At 40.0% G+C, this 21,650-nt stretch overlaps 1 protein-coding gene and 1 long non-coding RNA gene across 10 annotated transcripts in view; one reads left to right on the top strand and one right to left on the bottom strand.

Annotated features, from left to right (window-relative positions):
• LOC142661160 (BTB/POZ domain-containing protein kctd15) overlaps positions 1-21,650 on the bottom strand; it is a 372,733-nt gene that overhangs the window by 45,441 nt on the left and 305,642 nt on the right. The gene's annotated exons all lie outside the window — the stretch shown is intronic.
• The window catches only part of LOC142661161 (uncharacterized), a 354,813-nt gene that overhangs the window by 229,059 nt on the left and 104,104 nt on the right, over positions 1-21,650 (top strand). For all 8 annotated transcript variants that reach the window (XR_012850656.1, XR_012850659.1, XR_012850662.1 and 5 more), the window contains one exon: positions 13,171-13,281. This is a non-coding gene — a long non-coding RNA (uncharacterized LOC142661161). The remainder of the gene's footprint in view (positions 1-13,170; positions 13,282-21,650) is intronic.

Raw genomic sequence — 21,650 nt, 5'->3', positions numbered from 1 at the left:
TAGTCACAAACTCACTGGAAATTTGCCAAAGCTCTTCTACCAGCCGCAATAGGCTGTGCGCGTTTTAAACCCCTTTCCAAATGTCTTCCATAAAATTAAGTTTCTCCCGTAAAATGGCTTTATAGGGATATTCTGCTGGTTGCTGTGCCAGCACTCTCCCATGGCGAGCACATTTATATGGAGGAAAGCTTGACTGCTGTGATTTCAGAATACGCCAAAGCTGTCTCGATGCAGGCAGCGTCGCAGCAAAATGGCTCCAGCGCAGCCAGGATCCCTACACGTAGTTTACTGTAATTATAAATATATTGGGAACAGAGTAATGTAACATTAGAATACTTAATAAACGTTTTATAGGCACAATTTCTGCTGAATTGCTCTGCGACTAAAGCTTATTTCCGCTTGTGTTCGAGGACATTACACACGTTCAATTTGGAGGTAACAAAACGCGTAATGTGCATTAGCAAACAATTCTCCTCCGTTTCCTGCTGTGTCGAGATCGTATTTGTTCAGACAGCAGGGAAAATTCTTGCACATAACGTTTTTTTTTCCCTAGTCTAAGCACATGGAAAGCAATGTGATCTAATCCAGAATTAAAACTATATATCCCCTGCGATACACATAATCCATACAAACTATAATGAAAGTTTAATTTACCACCTAACCAGACAAATAGCCCAGCCTTCTGCTTAATTGCTTATTTTATTCTTATTTTTATTTGATGTATTCATTGTTTGTTAGGTTTTTCTTAAATCGTTAAGCCATATTGGTCTCGCTAAAACAATGAGAAGAATTAGGGAGATTTCCAATTTCTAATGCCAAGTATGCTAATGAAGCAATCTAGCAGCAGAATAGACTTCTGGGTTATGTCATTTTCAGAGCAGCACTTAAAGGGGTTGTCCCAGAAACGACAATTCTCACTTATCCACAGGATAAGTGATAATTGTCTGAAGGCTAGGGGCTCCACCGCTAGGACCACCAACGATCGTATGGGGGTCCCGAACTGCCCGTTCCTCCTCCACTGCTCAACTGCAGTGAGTAGGACTTTTAATGGAGCGGTAGTCGAGCATGGGTGCTGCTGCTCCATTAAAAGTTTATGGTAATGATGGAAACCGCCGACTACACTGCTGTTTCCGTCAGACCCATAGACATTGAATGGTGCAAAGGCCACATTCTCAACCGCTGCTCTATTAAAGCTCTTCACTTTGTTCGGGGGGGGGGGGGAGGCAATGAGGAGTAATAGCCTACACATTTGCTTGTGCTGATCCAGAATAAAGATACAAAGACTGTTGCTACTTTGTTTGGCCTCATCAGTGCAGTTTGGATGGTTACGGTTAGTGGCAGTCTGTGGCATGTAAAGGTGATCCATTATACAGATCCTCTTATGTTCTAAAAGTAAAATAATGATCTATATATTCATTATTTATTTACTTTATAGCTGTTATATTTTTGTGCATGGGGGACAGTTTTATAGTAGTTATATTCTTGTATATAGGGGCAGTATTATAGTAGTTATATTCTTGTATATAGGGGCAGTATTGTAGTAGTTATATTTTTGTACATAGGGGGCAGTATTATAGTAGTTCTATTCTTGTATATAGGAGCAGTATTATAGTAGTTATATTCTTGTATATAGGGGCAGTATTATAGTAGCTATATCCTTGTATATAGGGGGCAGTATTATAGTAGTTATATTCTTGTATATAGGGGCAGTATTATAGTAGTTATATTCTTGTATATAGGGGGCAGTATTATAGTAGTTATATTCTTGTATATAGGGGCAGTATTATAGTAGTTATATTCTTGTATATAGGTGGCAGTATTATAGTAGTTATATTCTTGTATATAGGTGGCAGTATTATAGTAGTTTTATTCTTGTACATTGGGAGCAGTATTATAGTAGTTATATTCCTGTATATAGGGGGCAATATTATAGTAGTTATATTCTTGTATATAGGAGCAGTATTATAGTAGTTATATTCTAGTATATAGGGGGCAGTATTATAGTAGTTATATTCTTGTACACAGCAGTATTATAGTAGTTATATTCTTGTATATAGGGAGCAGTATTATAGTAGTTATATTCTTGTACTGTACATAGGGGGTAGTGATAGCAGTTCTATTCTTGTATAAAGGGGGCAGTGTTATAGTAGTTATATTCTTGTATAAAGGGGGCAGTGTTATAGTAGTTATATTCTTGTATATAGGGGTAGTATTATAGTGGTTATATTCTTGTATATAGAGCAGTATTATAGTAGTTATATTCTTGTTCATACGGAGCAGTATTATAGTAGTTATATTCTTGTATATAGGGGCCAGTATTATAGTAGTTATATTCTTGTATATAGGAGGTAGTATTATAGTAGTTATATTCTTGTATATGGGAGCAGTATTATAGTAGTTATATTCTTGTATAAAGGGGGCAGTATTATAGTAGTTATATTCTTGCATATAGGTGGCAGTATTATAGTAGTTATATTCTTGTATATAGGGGGGCAGTATTATAGTAGTTATATTCTTGTATAAAGGGGGCAGTATTATAGTAGTTATATTCTTGTATATAGGGGGCAGTAGTATAGTAGTTATATTCTTGTATATAGAGGGCAGTATTATAGTAGTTATATTCTTGTATATGGGAGCAGTATTATAGTAGTTATATTGTATAAAGGGGGCAGTATTATAGTAGTTATATTCTTGTATATAGGGGGCAGTATTATAGTAGTTATATTGTATAAAGGGGGCAGTATTATAGTAGTTATATTCTTGTATATAGGGGGCAGTATTATAGTAGTTATATTCTTGTATATAGGGGCAGTATTATAGTAGTTATATTCTTGTATATGGGAGCAGTATTATAGTAGTTATATTGTATAAAGGGGGCAGTATTATAGTAGTTATATTCTTGTATATAGGAGGCAGTATTATAGTAGTTATATTCTTGTATATGGGAGCAGTATTATAGTAGTTATATTCTTGTATAAAGGGGGCAGTATTATAGTAGTTATATTCTTGCATATAGGTGGCAGTATTATAGTAGTTATATTCTTGTATATAGGGGGCAGTATTATAGTAGTTATATTCTTGTATAAAGGGGGCAGTATTATAGTAGTTATATTCTTGTATATAGGGGGCTGTATTATAGTAGTTATATTCTTGTATATAGGGGGCAGTATTATAGTAGTTATATTCTTGTATATGGGAGCAGTATTATAGTAGTTATATTGTATAAAGGGGGCAGTATTATAGTAGTTATATTCTTGTATATGGGAGCAGTATTATAGTAGTTATATTGTATAAAGGGGGCAGTATTATAGTAGTTATATTCTTGTATATAGGGGGCAGTATTATAGTAGTTATATTCTTGTATATAGGGGGCAGTATTATAGTAGTTATATTCTTGTATATGGGAGCAGTATTATAGTAGTTATATTGTATAAAGGGGGCAGTATTATAGTAGTTATATTCTTGTATATAGGGGGCAGTATTATAGTAGTTATTTTCTTGTATATAGGAGCAGTATTATAGTAGTTATATTCTTGTATATAGGCGGTAGTATTATAGTAGTTATATTCTTGTATATAGTGAGCAGTATTATAGTAGTTATATTCTTGTATATAGGGGCAGCATTATAGTAGTTATATTCTTGTATATAGGAGCAGTATTATAGTAGTTATATTCTTGTATATAGGGGGCAGTATTATAGTAGTTATATTCTTGTATATAGTAGCAGTATTATAGTAGTTATATTCTTGTATATAGGGAGCAGTATTATAGTAGTTATATTCTTGTATATAGGGAGCAGTATTATAGTAGTTATATTCTTGTATATAGGGAGCAGTATTATAGTAGTTATATTCTTGTATATAGGAGCAGTATTATAGTAGTTATATTCTGGTATATAGAGGGCAGTATTATAGTAGTTATATTCTTGTATATAGAGGGCAGTATTATAGTAGTTATATTCTTGTATATAGGAGCAGTATTATAGTAGTTATATTCTTGTATATAGGAGCAGTATTATAGTAGTTATATTCTTGTGTATTGGGGCAGTATTATAGTAGTTCAATTCTTGTATATAGGGGCAGTATTATAGTAGTTATATTCTTGTATATAGGGAGCAGTATTATAGTAGTTATATTCTTGTACATAGGATCAGTATTATAGTTCTAATATTTTTGTCCATTAGGGGCAGTGTTGTAGAGTAAAATTATCTTTGGCATCAATCTTGTTAATGTGTGTTATGGCAGCTCTTTGAAATTATCCCTTTTAAATGTTGGGGATCAATGAGGAAGTTTGTGCTGAATATTTGATTACTAAATCTTGTCCCTCTTGAAGGCTTCATATTCTAATCTACAGATTGATCGAAAGATTTCTGTCCATGGTAATTTCAGGTGTTTTCCAGAATTGTTGCTTTTTGAGACACTTTTCAAGAACCACCATCAATTTCTTCCTCTTTTTACAATCAGAAAAACCTATAATAGGTAGACCCCAGCTCTACTTACAGATGTTTAATTGAATTTATTTTAGTATTCATCAGAGCCCTGGGGCACTGGGTATTGGAAGAAGGACCCTGCTTTATGTGGAAAAAAAAAACCTTGTGAATCTAGGAAAATTACATTGCTGAAGTTTGTCTTGTTAATCACAGGCTGTGACTTCAGTGGAAATGTCCTCATATTAAATATATATCTCTCTGTAGTCATTTAATATTGAAAATGTGTAATTTAACAAAGTTATTTAATTTAACAGTTAAGATTGGTAGAAAAAGTCACTCTTCATACATGTTCTGTCTAGGATGTCAATGAACAAGAAAGGTAGAGTATTCTGCTGGTCAAAGAGAACTGAAAGAGGAAATTAAATGCAGATTTATAAGACTTCAAGTGAATGTCCACCCTAGAACATTATTTTGTTTTTTAAATATAAATTGGTCCAAAATGCTGTGCTGATTAATTTCTAAAATATGTTTATAGCAGTCGAATCTCCATTTTCCGTTACAGATCTCGAAATTATGTGAATAAACAAAGTTAAACAACAAATTTCTGGCTGCCTGCAGCCACCACTAGGGGGAGATTATGAGTTTACAGCATACATCATTGAGTTCAATGCAGGGCCGGCCTTAGGGGTGTGCGACCTGTGTCTTCAAGACAGGGCGCATCAATCCAGCAGGTGGAAGGGGGCGCTGCACTGTCTCCCTTCCCCTGTTTGTTTCAGAAGCGCCCGGGCCCGGCGACTCAGCAGTCGCCTTTCCGGCCAGACGCTTCTTAACTCAGTGCCTTCGCTACCGCTGTACCATAGCGGCTGCTAGTGGCGACACTGGGCATGAGGGCGGTGGCGCCGCTAGCAGCCGCTGCGGCTGCTACAGTGGTAGCCACGGCACTATAGCAGAGCTTGATGTCTGTCCATATATGGACAGTGACATCAGGGGAAACTCCTGAAGCGGAATCCCCGTCCACAGCGTTGCAGACTCTGTGATCGGGGATTCCACTCCAGGAGAAGTGAATGACGTCACTGTCCATAAATGGACATAGATAACAGGAGCTACTCCTGGAGTGGAATCCCTGGTCACAGCGTCGGCAACGCTGTGGACGGGGATTCCACTTCAGGAGTTTCCCCTGATGTCACTGTCCATATATGGACAGAGAAATCTAGCGGAGCGCTCCACGAGCGGAATCCCCGGCCACACGGGGATTCCGCTTTTTCAGGGAGCTATAGTGGCGCTATCTACAGGAAGGGGGGGGTGCTACCTACAAGGGGGATGTGGGCTGTGTGGCACTACTTACAAGGGGGATGTGGGCTGTGTGGCACTACCTACAAGGGGGCATTGGGTTGTGGGGCACTACCTACAAGGAGGCTGTGGGCTGTGTGGTACTACCAACAAGTGGGCGGTGTGGCGCTCCCTACCAGGGGGCGGTGTGGCGCTCCCTACCAGGGGGCGGTGTGGCGCTCCCTACCAGGGGGCGGTGTGGGGCTCCCTACCAGGGGGCGGTGTGGCGCTCCCTACCAGGGGACTGTGTGGTGCTACCTACCAGGGGGCTGTGTGGCGCTACCTACAGGGGGAATCTGTGATTGGTGGGCTGATGGTCTTCAAGTGGTTTCCGCCTTTGACCTCCAATTGAAAGTAATAGGCGGCCGAAAATACCTGCTGTGCTCGTTTGGTGCTTTTTTGCCTGCGTCTTTTGCATTTGCTTCAACGGCTTAAGAAAAAAAAGAAAAAAAAAAAGGTCAAACAATGCTGCCAATACTAAATCTGCTTCAAAATTCCGGAAGGAATTTTGAGGCAGGTTTCTTTTGCCTTGCAAAAAATGTGTGTGTGCATACCCTACGAGTGTAGTGCTTGTTTTTTCCGTTTTCTTTCTTTTGCGGAATTTTTTTTGTAGGGGTTCCCTGAGGAAATTTTATTTTTTCAATGCTGCCTCGAGTCAGAAAAGGTTGAGAAATTCTGTACTAGGCTACAGGATCACGCCGGCCTACGCAAGGATCCCGTCGTGGAGCAGCTCAGTTCGTCATGTGAACGGTGCCTAAGTGAGTACAATTTTTGTTTTTGTTTGGGGGCACTGTCTACAAGGGGGAGGTGATAGGCTGATGGCACTGTCTACAAGGAGGAGGTGGGGGACTGTTTGGCACTGTCTACAAGGGGGAGGTGGGGGACTGTATGGCACTGTCTACAAGGGGGAGGTGGGGGACTGTATGGCACTCTCTACAAGGGGGAGGTGGGGGACTGTAGGCACTGTCTACAAGGGGGAGGTGGGGGACTGTATGGCACTCTCTACAAGGGGGAGGTGGGGTAATGTATGGCACTGTCTACAAGAGGGAGGTGGGGTACTGTATGGCACTGTCTACAAGAGGGAGGTGGGGGACTGTATGGCACTGTCTACAAGGGGGAGGTGGGGGACTGTATGGCACTGTCTACAAGGGGGAGGTGGGGGACTGTATGGCACTGTCTACAAGGGCGAGGTGGGGGGCTGTATGGCACGATATAGAGGAGGAGGTGGCTGGTTATGGCAAAATCTACAGAAGGGCACTATACTGTGTGGGGGCCACTAAGCGGAGATTATACCGTGTAGGGGTACTACAGGGGGCATAATACTGTTGGCACAATTAGAGGACAAAATACTGTGTCCTTGAAGGGGTTGTAATATATTATATTATTAAATATTATTATTATACTGTATGGGGGCACTAAAGGAGGCATTCTAATATTTTTATGGGGCTTTTTTTTTTGGAATGCTGGGGATGGGGCGCCGAAAGATCATTTCGCACGGGGCGCCATCTATCGCCTAAGGCCAGCCCTGGTTCAATGCATAAATAGCATGCTGTAAGCTCCCCCTAGTGGTGGCTGTAGGCATCCAGAATGTTAGGATTTATCCCTGTTTATTCAGAGGATTTGGAGATCTGAATCAGAAAAATTGAGCTATAATCACTGTAACGCTATATTAAAAATGACCACATGTTAAACCTTAAAATTATATGGTATTATTCTCTTTCTTCTGCCTGTTCTTTTCTTCTCTGGATCGGTTGTTTACCTACTGTTAGTGTAGCTACAGGTCAGGTGAATGTGTGCCAATAGGTGTGTGTCCATATTTATCTCTCCCAATTTCCAATGTGAGTTTATGGTATTCACACGACATGGTTATATTTAAATGACTGCATTATTCTGCTGTGACTATACTTTGTGTGATCTGACGTGAGAGGAATATATTGTATCCCTATCCGCAATTCTTTCTTTTGTATCCCTAATTTTTCTATGTTTGAAAATGTAATAAAAACTTTAAATACAAAAAAATTATATGGTATTAAAACGTAGACATTCACTTTTAAAGTGGGGTCCAAATGTTAAAAAAAGAAATTAAAAAAATCGACAATCCCTGGCTGCACCGTTGACATGTCTTCCATAGTGGCAACATTGCAGTGGCCAGTAATTAACACATGGGTGCTTTACATTTCCCACATACCACTTAAGGGCAGGTGGCATGCTAGAAAACAATGGAGACCTGTGTTCTCGGGGGCTATAACAATCATATAGGCTGTCAATTTGGTATCATTATATACTGGAGAATGTGAGGATTATTTTGTCCAAGGTATAAAATAAGTAAAAATAAATTTGTTATTATAATTTAAAAAATGTGCGTGTATATATATATATATATTTATGAAAATAATATATATTTTTAATATATATCTGCTCTTAGGATGCGTAATTCCAATAGGTGGAAGTTTTGCTGTGGCCATTCAAGCCTCTAAAGGCCTTGGTCCTGAAAGGGTTACTTTACTGCGTAAAAACCAGACTGTGCAGCAGCTAATAGGAGTGTGTAGAAATATTACACGTATAGTTTAGTGAATTGTCCGAGATGCATTTGAGGGCCACCAGCTGGACAGCCTTGGTTGATACCATGACCTATCACATTGTGTTAATGCTCCCTCCATCGCTCTCCCCATGTTTGTCATATGCATGTCTGGAAACACTCAGGATGGGTTTCACAGTTCTCCGCGCCATCCAAGAGAACATGGCAGAGACCTGCAGACATTCATCTGACATGATATGTATTCACCACTGTGCAGGATTGTAGTTGAAAGCAGGTCTCAGAGGCAGTGATCGTGTACCAGCCTGACGCACATATCCACTGATGACAGGCTCACATCAGCATGGGCGTCCATCAAATGATCTGTTCATTCAGTGGAACATGGGCCTAAAATACAGAATGAGAGGACCCAGGCGTGCTGTAATATGTAAGAAGTCACCCGATGTATGCATAATTTGTAATATGTTTCCGTATGGATAAGTCTATCTAATCTAATCTAATCTAATCTATATGTATATTATACTAAAGCATGTCTGGCCTGGATGTAATACTGAATCATGTACTTTTGTGGAAATAAAAGGCGCCTGTACGCTTTCACAAGCATTTCTATTGCTCCAATGCATATAAAATGAGAAATGAAGCAACTTTGCAAATAGTCTTGATTCAAAATATTCTACCGTTTTGTGTCTACAGCTTCTTTACAGGCCTATGTGTCTCCATGGTTACAGACTACAAACAAACCTTGTGTAGTCTGATCCTGTCATTACATATCAGTCCCTTCCATCTGTACCCTACTTGCTAACCTACCAAATGTAAGTAAGAAATAGGAGACAGAAGGGAGTGACGCATGACTGCCGGATCTACGCGAAGGGTTTGTTTGTAGTTTGTAATAATGGAAACACATAGGTCTGCATAGTAGCTGTATACACAAAATGTCAGCATATTTTTAATCAAAACTATTTACAAAGTTGCTTTTTTTATGTTAGATATATTTCAGCAATAAAAATGGTTGCATAAATCGATCTCCACTTTTAAAAAAAATCACATTTTGGACAGGGGTTTTGGTTTGGTGCAAGCATGTGATAGGCAATTGGTAATACCCATTGTGTGCATTAGGATCACTAGAATCATCATTTATATAGCACCCCAGCACTGTACAGATCATGTGTTTACTCACTCGCTGAAAGTTGTAGGCAGCCTGTTCTCCACATCTATAGGGACTTTGTTCATTAGTCAAAGCTATATGTGAGTCCTTCCCTGCCTAAACTCTGTGCTGAACAGTATTGTAGAATAAATAATACCATCATAAAGGGGGAGACTGCCACCTGGTGGTATAATTGTAATACTCCACTAGAAGTTTCTGATTCATTGACCGTATGTCCTACTATATCAAGATAGGAGAATTCATTGGAAATATGCCGGGTGCCTGTTTTTCTATGTAATTTCTGTGAAGCTATGATAAACGAGAATCATTATATCTAGCGATGTATCACGGTTTTGTGCTACCTTTTTAACCTGATTATAGTCACCATTTTACAAAACTGCCGCAAAAAATGCCATAAAAACAGCACGTGTGCATATTCTTACTATAACCTCGGGCACATAATGTAATTAATATCTGCTCTTTTAGTTTTTCAGTTTGTTTTTACTCTGTGCAATGTGGAAAATTACTGTTGCTGTATGGAAACCACCAATAAGCTGCTGTTGACAGATCTGTATTTTTTTTGTGTGTTTCTATTTAGTATGTTGTGCACAATAGTTTTCTGTTTTGAACAGTTTGTTTGGAATTTCTGCAACAAATACCCCCCAGCAGGCATGCTCATTAATAATACCAATCCTAGCATTAGGATTGGTAAGCCCTCCAAAGAATAAGTGGTATGTGTTTATATGTGCAATAAAATAAGATTGGGTTAGGGAGCATGTGATAGAAATATGTCTCAGATACTATAGCATCTATCACGTTCCAATACCTTATATTAAATAATAAGACTATAATACAATAATAATTCAATAAAATAATCTGTAAACACTGATCTAATGGATTTGTGGTCAGTGTCATTGTATTTACTGCCATCTAGTGGACTTAATGTGAAATACATAATATCTATTTCTAATTCTTGTCCAGCAGTCCCATGAGAAGCGATAGATAATGAATGTTTACTTTATTTCTAAAGGGGTTTTTAGACAGGACGATTATCGGGCAGACGAGCATTAATATAACGCTCGTTGCCAATAATTGCCCTGTGTACACAGGGGAACAATCAGCAGATGAACGAGCAAATACTCGATCAACTGCTGGTCTTATCGTTTTAAAAAAGTAAAACATTATCGTTGCCGGCAGCGCATCTCCCTGTGTAAAAATGGAGAAGCGCTGCCGACATGATGATAATGTATGGGCAGAACGACCGCTCGTCCCCATCCATAGCTCATTGTGACAGAAGCAAGTGAGCGCTCGCTGCACCTGCCGAATGTCGGACGGTGTAAAAGGGCCTTAAGGAACACTTAATTAGCAGGAAAAGACACCTAAATTTTCTCCACAATACACAACTATCTACCAGAGTATTTCATCCTACTGATTTCCAAACCTTAAAAGGGTAATACAGTTTCAGCACACCCCTCCTCAAAAAAAACACACAAAAAAAACGTATTAATTGTATAATGGAAAGTTTTAACATTTTTCAATATACTTACTGTGTCGATTCTCTGTGGTTTTCAAGATCTCTGCTTCCTGTCATTGAATAAGAAAACTTGATGGAGACACAGGTGCTTGGTTTATTACAGTAGTTATTGAGCTGTGTCTTTTATTACATATTCAGGACCAATTTTTATATCCTGGGAGTAAACAATAAAAGTTGTTAATATCGAATGACAGCAGGCAGAGGTCTTGAAAATCGTGAGGAATTGATTGTTTTAGTGTTATGTGAATAAAGCTTAATTATTGTATAAGAAAATTATGGAACTTTTTTACTTTGTGTCCTCACTGTTTTCAAAAAAGTTTTTGTTTGCGGTCACTGATTTCTTGTTTGTATTCCGAAGCTGAAAACCAGAATAGACTTAGTTGTCACTGCAGCGGCACAAGTTTTTCTTCTGTCAAAACTGATGGTTCTTAGGCCCCATTCATATCACATTTTTAATGTACGATTAGCATGTATGGGAAAGCTTCTTTTGCATAGGCTATATGTATCCGAAGGGCTCCATTAGACCAACAGAGCCAGAAAGAGTGCCCTTTTGGCTTCAATCAGGCTGTTGTTTTTTATTTTTTTATTAGGTATGGAAAAGCGAAGTCCTGCAAAAAAAAACAAAAAAAAAAACCTGGGAGCCTATGGGTGAAGTATGTCACACGTCACAGGCATCTGTTTAATATTTACATCAGTGGCTTTTCAATAGCTTTTCATGATTTATAAATTAAAGGGTAACTAAATGTTCAACAAACTTCTGACATGTCAGAAGTTTTATTGGTGGGGGTCCGAGCACTGAGACTCCCACCGATCACTAAAACGAAGAGGCAGAAGCACTTGTGTGAGCGCTGAGCCACTTTGTTTCTGTTCGGCTTTTTCAGGAAATCGATGTAGCTGTGTACGAAGTCAATAGAAAGTCTATGGGCCCGTACCCTGCTACATTGGCTTTCCGGAAAAAGCGCTTCTGCCACTTTGTTTTAGCTTTTGGTGGGGGTCTCAGTGATCGGACCCCCACCAATCATAACTACTGACATGTCACTATGACATGTCAGAAGTTTGTGGAACGTTTAGTTACCCTTTAAATAGTTGCCATTATAGCCTATGGGTGACAGATGCCACTGTTAGGCATGCGTCACATCCTACTTTTAACATATATGTCAGGAGCTTTTCGCACCATACGAACTACACAGCGTATTTCCCATTCAATTCAATGGGAAGTTGTTTTCAGGCGTATTTCAAGTATATTTCGGCGTGTAATGAGTCTTTTTCATACTGAAATCCACCTTAAAATATACTGTGTGAACACGGCTTTAGAAGGGATTGTCCAGAAGGGACAAACCATTTAACTGGCAGCAATTAGATATAGTGAAATTAGTGATAAATTGAAGGACTAAGCATATTAATTATAATGTTGCATAACTTCTTTATATGTAATAACATTGAAGGCTATGTGAACCTGTGAAAGGATTTGTTTTTTTTTGTTTGTTTTTTTAAAAAAGGTCCATCAGTGTGTTTTGTGCAACTTTATAATTTGTTTTTATTAAAAATTATTTTTAGTTTTTGAGATACAGCTGCTCTGTATCCTGTATACAGAGCAGCTGTATCATATGCTGAATCCCGTACCCGTTAGGTCCACGTTCAGAGACTCGCAGGATCCACCTGTTATCCATCACATTGAAGTTCATAACTAAGATGTGATGGATTATTTAGATGTGATGGATAACAGGTGGATCCTGCGTGTCAGGATACAGAGCAGCTTTATCACAAAAAGTAAAAATAATTTTTAATAAAAACTAATTATAAAGTTGCACAAAACACACTGATTGACCATTTTATTTAAGAAAAAAAAGAAGCTTTCGAAGGTGTACATATGGGGCTGACTAAGAACCAAATGACCCCAAAATGTAGCATATCTACTCTGTAGAAACATCTGAATACTGACTCTCTGCAAGAATGACGTATCTGTACAGTGAGACTGCTGCATCCATTGTAACTACATCATCATGCAATTATCGTCATATATCATTACGTCTCTTCTCGGTCCCCTTATACAACTGCATGTTTCAAGCATTGGTGCCATTCGCCTCACCCACCTATTGCTATGCCACTGAATATTATTGTGCATTATAACAACTTTTTTTGTCTTAAATGTTAGTGTGAATTGACATTCTCATTTTAACCTCTCTTCCCTTTTTAAGATGTTGCCACGTGGATCGGAGTGGACCATGTAAAGCTTGGATGTCGAGTTGACTAGAAGTCAGGGTGAAAAGCTCACATTGCTGATGTCACCAGAAAAGCGTCACGACAAAGTAAGTGGCTCAAATTGAGAGATTATCACGTGAGAAATAAGATGCAATGAATGATGTCAGTGTAAATGGGTTTGGATCAATGGTGTTGAGTAGTAGCTTCATATTCTGCATCCATAAACAGCTAGAACATCTTCAATATACCATGCATATAAAGATGTGGCCATTGAATGGAGCAAGGCTTAGGTCACCAAAACCTGTGCAGCTCCAGCAATGTGGATATGGCTGACGTCACCATAGTACACCATTTTACAATTTACATATAGGATTAAGTTGAGTAACTGTGTAAATGACTGTATTATAGTCCAGTGCTGCCTTTACAGAGGCTTCAGAGCTAAAATCTCCCAGGATTTCCTGCTGGTTTTAGGTCTGCACAGAGCTTACTCTGGTAATTTGCATTCTGGGATGTGCAGTCTTTACACCAGAAAATGTGCAGTAATCTGATGTAGGCAAAACGAACTGCCCCCTATATTTTAAAGTGCGTCTGTCAAGCTTGTTGATTGATTCCAACCAGCAGAATTGTGAGTGCAGCTCTGGAGTATAAAAGAGGCTGTAACTCAGGATCAGTACAGTATAGGTAAAGTTTTTACAAAGTGACTCAACTTATTATGTAGATAATAAATATATATATATATATATATATATATATATATATATATATATATAATATACCGTAAAATGATGTTCAAAGCTGGATATACTTTAATCCACTTGCTAAAATTAAAAGAAATGTAATTTCCATTTACAATCAGTTTATTAACACTTCCACTGCTGCTTTCCAGCACTGAATTAATGATGACAAAGTTTAATACAGCGTTGATGCTCGTAGCCAGATCATCAGGGATCTCACACTAAATGGCGTATTTGTTCATGAACATACAGAGCATGTGCTCACTTACTTATAATCGTCTTATTTTTTATCATTGTAGACACACGACGTAGCATTGATAAGTTCAATAAGTTATTTGTAAACCATCCCATAAGAAGTAGACCCTAGTGGCTCCAGAGTGAACTCTTAATGTGCTGTCTTCTGCTGGACCGTTGGGGCCAATTATTGATTCAGACCCTTTTCCAAGGAGTGACTGGCAATGGAGCTCTGTCCAAGGGCCTGGTGCTGGTCTCTGACTGAAGAAAGCTGTCAGTGGAATGATTGACTTTGCAGCACTTTTGATGTCAAGCTCATTGATTGGCTAAATGTCTTCTATTAAAAGTGACATCATCATGCCAGCTAGAGTGACATCACTAGTCATGGATACAGGGTCCCAGGGCAGCCTCAGTCTGCTACTGCCCTTCCCTTTATAGGTAGCTGTGTTTTCATATACATTTTATGTCACTGGTAGATTCTCTTTAGCCACAAAATCCTAAAATAAACTGCTAGGACTGTGCTTTCAAATTAAGCATATTAAAATATTCATGCTGCCTCATTTACCCTTCTAATGAAGCGACATATGGAATTTGTAATTCAGCGAGTTCGCCAAGGAGAGCCTGGTGTCTTTTTCAGAAGGTAATTATGTGCTAGAGCGTAATGCAAATATTCACATAATTATAGTATTCAAACTCATGAATTACTGTGCAGAGTGTCAGGACGCAGCCATAACTTATCATTATGGGAAGCGTGCCATTATGTCAAGGCAGGGGTTAAATCATGACTGTGACTTTAGTGTAGTCCAATAATTAAGCCTACCGTTTTCCATTAGCTTTTAATTGACTGGATAATTGATGTGACTCTTAAGCTGATGTGACACTTAATAGATACTTGAATTTGGTGGCTGCGTGCTGATGCCAGGGAGTAGACAACATTACCTCAATTACTCTGAACCAAAGGAGCAACTTCATGGAGTTATTTATTTGTAACCCGGACATTACGAAAAGGGGTTCTCTAACTAATTTATGATATGTGGGGTCCCATAAATCAGATCGCATATGTATAGTGTGTTATTACTATCACTTAGTATAATAGAAATACCCCTTTAGGCATCGTGTTCACGGCAAAGCTGTGTGCACAAAGTCTGTATTACAGAGCCGTAAGCACTCTGTGTGTTACCGTATGGTGCCTCCATACAGCAGTGTTTCTAGAGGAAAATACTATCAAAATACAACATGCAATAGAACATGCCAGGCGATTATCTCGTAAAATATTGTAGGATTGCGTAAAAGTCTGCAATCATTGGTCCGTGTAAACGATTGCAAGATCAGCGATCAGAGATCACTCGCAGAGATCGAATCTTTTTTGATGGTCTAAAAATTATCGATTGTCGGCGTTCTATCTGCTCTTGTATACAGGTTTCCGCTAGTCATAATCAGATGAGACAGGGCAAAAGACAAGCGATCCCAAAAGCAATCAGACTTCCGAAAAAAAACTTCGATTATTGTTACATGTAAATGCATGTCTTTCTGTGGGTAACGACTCAATATATCGTAGATCGTTTGTACCAATATATCTTCAGGCGTAAAAGTACCCTTAGTATGGTTGTCAGTAGGTAGCTCATCTACAATGATGGTCCTCAGTGTCGTCTATTACTACATCACTGACTATAATCCAGGTCACGTGATCCTGTAACTTGGATTTAAAGTGTAGCTAAACGTTTGACAAACTTCTGACATGTCAGAAGTTTGGATTGGTGGGGGTCCGAGCACTGAGACCCCCACCAATCGCTAGAACGAAGCAGCTTAAGCACTCGCGTGAGCGCTCAGCTACTTTGTGTCTGTTCGGCTTTTTCCGGAAAGCCGATGTATCCGAGTACGGGCTCATAGACTTTCTATAGAGTCCGTACACGATACATTTATTTCCGGAAAAAGCCGAACAGACACGAATCAGCTGAGCGCTCACACGAGCGCTTCAGCTGCTTCGTTCTAGCGATTGGTGGGGGTCTCAGTGCTCGGACCCCCACCAATACAAACTTCTGACATGTCAGAAGTTTGTCAAACGTTTAGCTACACTTTAAAGGGTTTTTAAGACACCACCATATGTTCAGGATAAATTTGGCACTCTAGCAATAGTTTAGATATACACCCTAATAGGATTAGTTACTTTTATATGGGATCTATTCAGACTCTTGTGTGACCAGCATTGAGACGTTGTGCGGACAGAGGGCAGGAAGTGGGAAAGGGCAATGTTGAATCAGCTTTTCGTTACCAGTTACTCTCCAGTTCCCTGCAAGGGAATGGGTACGAACAATTATTGGAAACAAACCCGTCAAGCTGTTGAATCACGATCAAATGGGGTTCTATACATATTCCTCGTCCCCCAACCTCTAGACTGTCCTTTCATTCTAATATTACATAACTAAAGCTGGCCTAGACGTAAAGATTTGGCTGCAATATAACGATGAGCAATCCATTTATTTTTTTAGAATCCTCGTCAGGAAAGCGGAATTCACAAAAAGCATGGAAAGTCATTCATATTGTGGGATATATTTTGCATTTTGCCTTCTTGCACATGTATGTTTCTTGGGTGATGGTAAACGAACTGCTACAATTGTAATATTTACCGCCAACAACAAGAAATACTTTTGAAGCAAGAACGATTAGTATTCCAACCGATGTAGGCTGTATGTTTTCATTGATTGAAATCAATCGCTTTTAGAACCATAGGTGCAATGATTATCATTAAAATGGCTCCTATACTACACCATCAGAGGGGAACACAGGATAGAGATGCAGGGCTGGAATATATATATATAGTTTTTCATTATCTGATTCCTTATTTTCGTGTAAAAAGCTGTTTACAGAGGATCTGTCACTAGTTTATTAATTTCCGATCTCCTAATTAATCTAATAGGTGCTGTGATGCTGATAATTACAGTGTGATTTGTTTTAAAGAAAGTTTATTATTTGCAAAGTTCGGAGCATTTTTCTAAATATTCTAATGTGGCTCTAATAGCCAAATAGGAGGTGACTCTTTCTTTTCTCTCTGGGCGGTGTAATGTATTCTGTATGATGCTGTCCAATCAGCATACAGCTTCTCCCCCTTCCCTGCTCAGCAACACAGCGTGATCATGTAGTATACAGCTTCCATTCCTGACTGTGTTTTCAACTGGCGATATTTCAGTTTGTGTCACAACTAGAACTGCCTGGAGTCATATGAAAGATTAGAATGGCCTCTTTCATATGCCACCAGAACCGCTGTTCTAGGTGGTCCACAGCCCGAGATATGGCTGTTTGAAGTGATCCCCCTTACCTCCAGCCTCAGTCTCTCACACTGTGTGAAGCAGCTTTAGGGTATGTGCACACACACTAATTACGTCCGTAATTGACGGACGTATTTCGGCCGCAAGTCCCGGACCGAACACAGTGCAAGGAGCCGGGCTCCTAGCATCATACTTATGTACGATGCTAGAAGTCCCTGCCTCGCTGCAGGACAACTGTCCCGTACTGTAAACATGATTATACTACGGGACAGTTGTCCTGCAGCAAGGCAGGGACTCCTAGCGTCGTACATAAGTATGATGCTAGGAGCCCCGCTCCTTGCACTGTGTTCGGTCCGGGACTTGCGGCCGAAATACGTCCGTCAATTACGGACGTAATTAGTGTGTGTGCACATACCCTTATGCTGATAGGACAGGAGGCTGTGAGGAGCTCCACCTCAGGAGAATCGCTGGTGTTACCTCCCAGTTGTCTAATAAAGGCTCATTTACATATTTAGAAAAAAGCTCATAACTTTTAAAATAATAAACGTTTTGGGACACAATTTTCACTATCATTATCAGTGTGACAGCGCCTATTAGATTAGCTAGGAGATAGGGCATTACTAAACTAGTGTCAGAACCTCTTTAAATTCTTTAGGACTTCTAAAGAAAGCCTGTGAGTCCTGCTTCTCCCACCCACTCATAGAGAGAGCCTGTGAGTCCTGCTTCTCCTGCCTACTTATAGAGAAAGCATGTGAGTCCTGCTTTTCCCACACACAGTGATTGACAGTTTTCCTCTATGCGTTTGTATGCAGGGCAAGCTTAATTTTAGAATATATAATTATATAAAATATTTAGATATTCTTAGTGAATCCCTTTAAGAGCGTAAAGATGGAAAGAAAGCTGAAGTCTGGGAATATAACTAAGTGATAACATTCTGAAGAATGGAAACATTATAAAGACGTCTGAGGCTCTATTAAGGGACCTGCGCTTCAGCAGCTTTGCAAATACTTTTACTTATCTTTTGCCTTATTTTATATTTCGTGACATGGTCACATCCAGAGCTGCATTCAGAATTCTGCTGGCTGCCCTTTGACAGCAGAAAGCAAAGGGAGGTAAACTATGATCTGTTTCAAATATGTGATCTAACAGCTGGTCTCTAATTGTGGTACATGATCTCTGACATCATACTGCTCAATGATAATAGGAAACCAGCAGAGTTCTGAATGCAGATTTGGTGTGATTGGAGAAAAAGACTTTACGTATATAAATAAATTTTTATTTCGATGGGAGTACAGTGGACAGCACATGGATGAAGTTCAGCTCTGAAGCAGTGGTTGGTTATCTGATGTGTGCGGCCAATTTTTCTGCCTTCTGAACCCAATCGCCTGCTCTACGGGGACGTAAAGTTTTTGTAATTAATGTTGTTTTTGAGTTCTCCAAACCACCAAAATTGTAATTTTGACAAGGCTGCGATTGCGTGAATGAGCGTCGTTTTAGGAAGTTGCCTAATTAATATAATTCTAAACTTTTCCCCATTCTAGTATTGTATAATAATTTTGTGTCGCCAGACGGAAAGACATATTAGTGAGCGATGCAGAAAGAACTATTAATTAGTCTGTTGCTGATCAACCCCTTCCATCTGGAGACTTACAAACTTCCTCTAATTAGTTTAGAAGCTGCTCTCCAGGGACAATCTTTATGCTACCCACACAATAGAATGTGCTGTGAAGCGAATCTTCCTATTGTCCACTAGGTGGAAGCACCAGCCTGGCCTGATCCTAGAAGTCCCTGTTTATAGTCAGTAAATTGCAGCGATATAAGCAATTAAAGGGGACAAAGTCCATCTAAATAGTCCGCTTTCTTTGTTGCATGCTGTTATCATTACAGATAAAAACAAGGACATTTATTCAAAAACACCGAAAAAGGCCATACTTACAAATGGACACAGCCAGGTCTGAAACGCAGATGAAGGCGAGTGAGCAGGTGCTTTAAATAATAATAGCCACTCCCACTAGTCTTGAGGGGAGTGGTATGTGGTGCATGGGATGTGTAGTAAGAAATAATAAATGAATAGTGTATGTGCAAGTGTAATAATGTGAGTGAAATATAGGGGGCAGTAATGAGTGAAGTGCCTAAAAAATAAATGAATAATGGGATGCAAGTGTGTGAAACATGGAGGAATAGTGTGTAAGTCATGAGGCGCAACGTGACTAGCCAGGTAGAAGCCTATTTGTGACGCCTTGATAATTCATAGAGCGGGCTACCCTGCTTGCTAGGCCAAACAACAACACACATGCTGTTATCATTGACAGGTTTTTTTGGGATGTTATGTTTACATTTTATAAAGATTTGCACAAAATTTTGGCTGTATCGAACATGCAAATAATTTTAGCAGAGCAGAGGAGTTGCCAAAGACCTCTGATGCCGCTTATCTCAAAGCAAAGAAAGGCTCGGACAGGTCAAAAATCCAAACTGTGGGATCCTTGCTCCCACAACAGCAAATGTCTCTACCAGTCTTCATAAACATTAGATTATACTGATCATCAGTTCATGATCCCTGGGGGGGTGCTAGGGCATTTTAGCTGGCCATAAACATAAGACGACTTTTGGTGAATGCTACTGATTTTGGATTTATTTATTAATGGCGACCTAGTGTCCTTTGCAAGCTTAAAGGGGTTGCATGTGATTAGAAAAACATGGCTGGTTTCTTCCAGAAATAGCGCCATTCCTGTCAATAGGCAGTGTTTGGTATTGCATCTCAGCCTCATACACTTGAATGGAGCAGAGCTGCAATGCCAAACCATGCCATGCCTCTGTTTACCTGAGGTTACGCACCATTGTTCAGCGAGGCACAAAAAGTGTCTAAACAGTTAAGTGGTGCACAGCATGTGCACCAGGATTCTGGCACAATTTTAATAGTAAATCTGCCCTACTTTATTATGCCTACTGCAGGGTCTAAGGGGGCGGCGCATTATTCAGGAACACCAACACGCCTGACAAGGGGGTGTGGCTTAGCAAGAAAAGGGTGTGGCTTAAAATGTGACATTGTGCGGCAAAATTTTGGCACAAAAAATTGGTGTAAACTAAGCCAACTAATAGGTGGTATAAGGAAGAGAAAAGTGTCCAGCATGTCTAGCGAGATGCGCCAAATTTATCATACAGCATGCACCACCCAGACAAGGCAGTCTGCAAATGCAAAATTTATCAAAGTTTACAATGTCTAAAACCTAGACAATATCTGTAAATCTGCCCCAGGTTATCGTTGTTGCCTGGAATGATGACCTAGAATCCGCCAGGGAACATGTATTGATGATTAACATAATCTAATATTTATGGGGCCTGGTAGACACTCCACTGACATCTGCAATCGCGGTAAACAACGTTCCGACAGGTTGAAATTTCTTGTGCCCGACCTTTTGTTTTGTTTCTCTTGAGATAAGCCGTGACAGATGTTTTGTAGCCACTTAATCCATACCTGAGCCAACCATCCTGGATTCAGCAGGACAGTCCAGGTGTCCCGCTGTCCTGGGCGACAGGGGGTATGTCCCGCTGTCAACTCTATTTGCGTCCTCAGGACGCAGATACAGTTGAACCCAATACTGAAGCAGGGAACCATCAACTCCTTGCTTCAGAATGAGTTCAGAGCAGAAGGAGCTCCTCCGCTCGCCGAGGACTCCCCGGGTACAGCGCTACTTTAAGCGCTATGCTCGGGGAAGCCCTGATGTAGTGACTACTGGTTGAGCGGAATCCCAGTTGCCGATGATCTGGCTGGGGGTTCCGCTCATAGAGGAAACCGATGAGGTCACTGTCCATATATGGACATTGACGTGGGGGCTCCTCCTGGAGCGGAATCCCTGGCCAGAGTCCGCAACGGGGATTCAGCTCAAGGAGTAGCCAGTGACGTCACTGTCCATATATGGACAGTGACATCAGGGCTTCCCTCTAGGAGCGGAATTCACGGCCCATACTTTGGCTGGGGATTCTGCTCCTAGAGAGAGTCCCAATGGCGCTATCTAAAGGAATGGGGGGGGTGGCGCTATATCCAAGGGGGTGGCACTATCAGCTTGGATACAGTGCCCCTATATAGTGCCACAATCTACATCAGCTTTGGGGGCATTATATTGTATAAGGGCAGCCAGGGGGGCATTATACTGTATGGGCATTATACTGTATGGGTAGATATGGGGGCATTATGCTGCATGGGGCAGCTATGGGGAAATATGCTGTATGGGGGAATTTGTT

Source organism: Rhinoderma darwinii, chromosome 9 (genome assembly GCF_050947455.1).
Source record: "Rhinoderma darwinii isolate aRhiDar2 chromosome 9, aRhiDar2.hap1, whole genome shotgun sequence".
Classification (NCBI taxonomy): Eukaryota; Metazoa; Chordata; class Amphibia; order Anura; family Rhinodermatidae; genus Rhinoderma; species Rhinoderma darwinii.
Note: the sequence above shows the minus strand (reverse complement) of the source record. Positions and strands in the feature narration are given on the sequence as shown.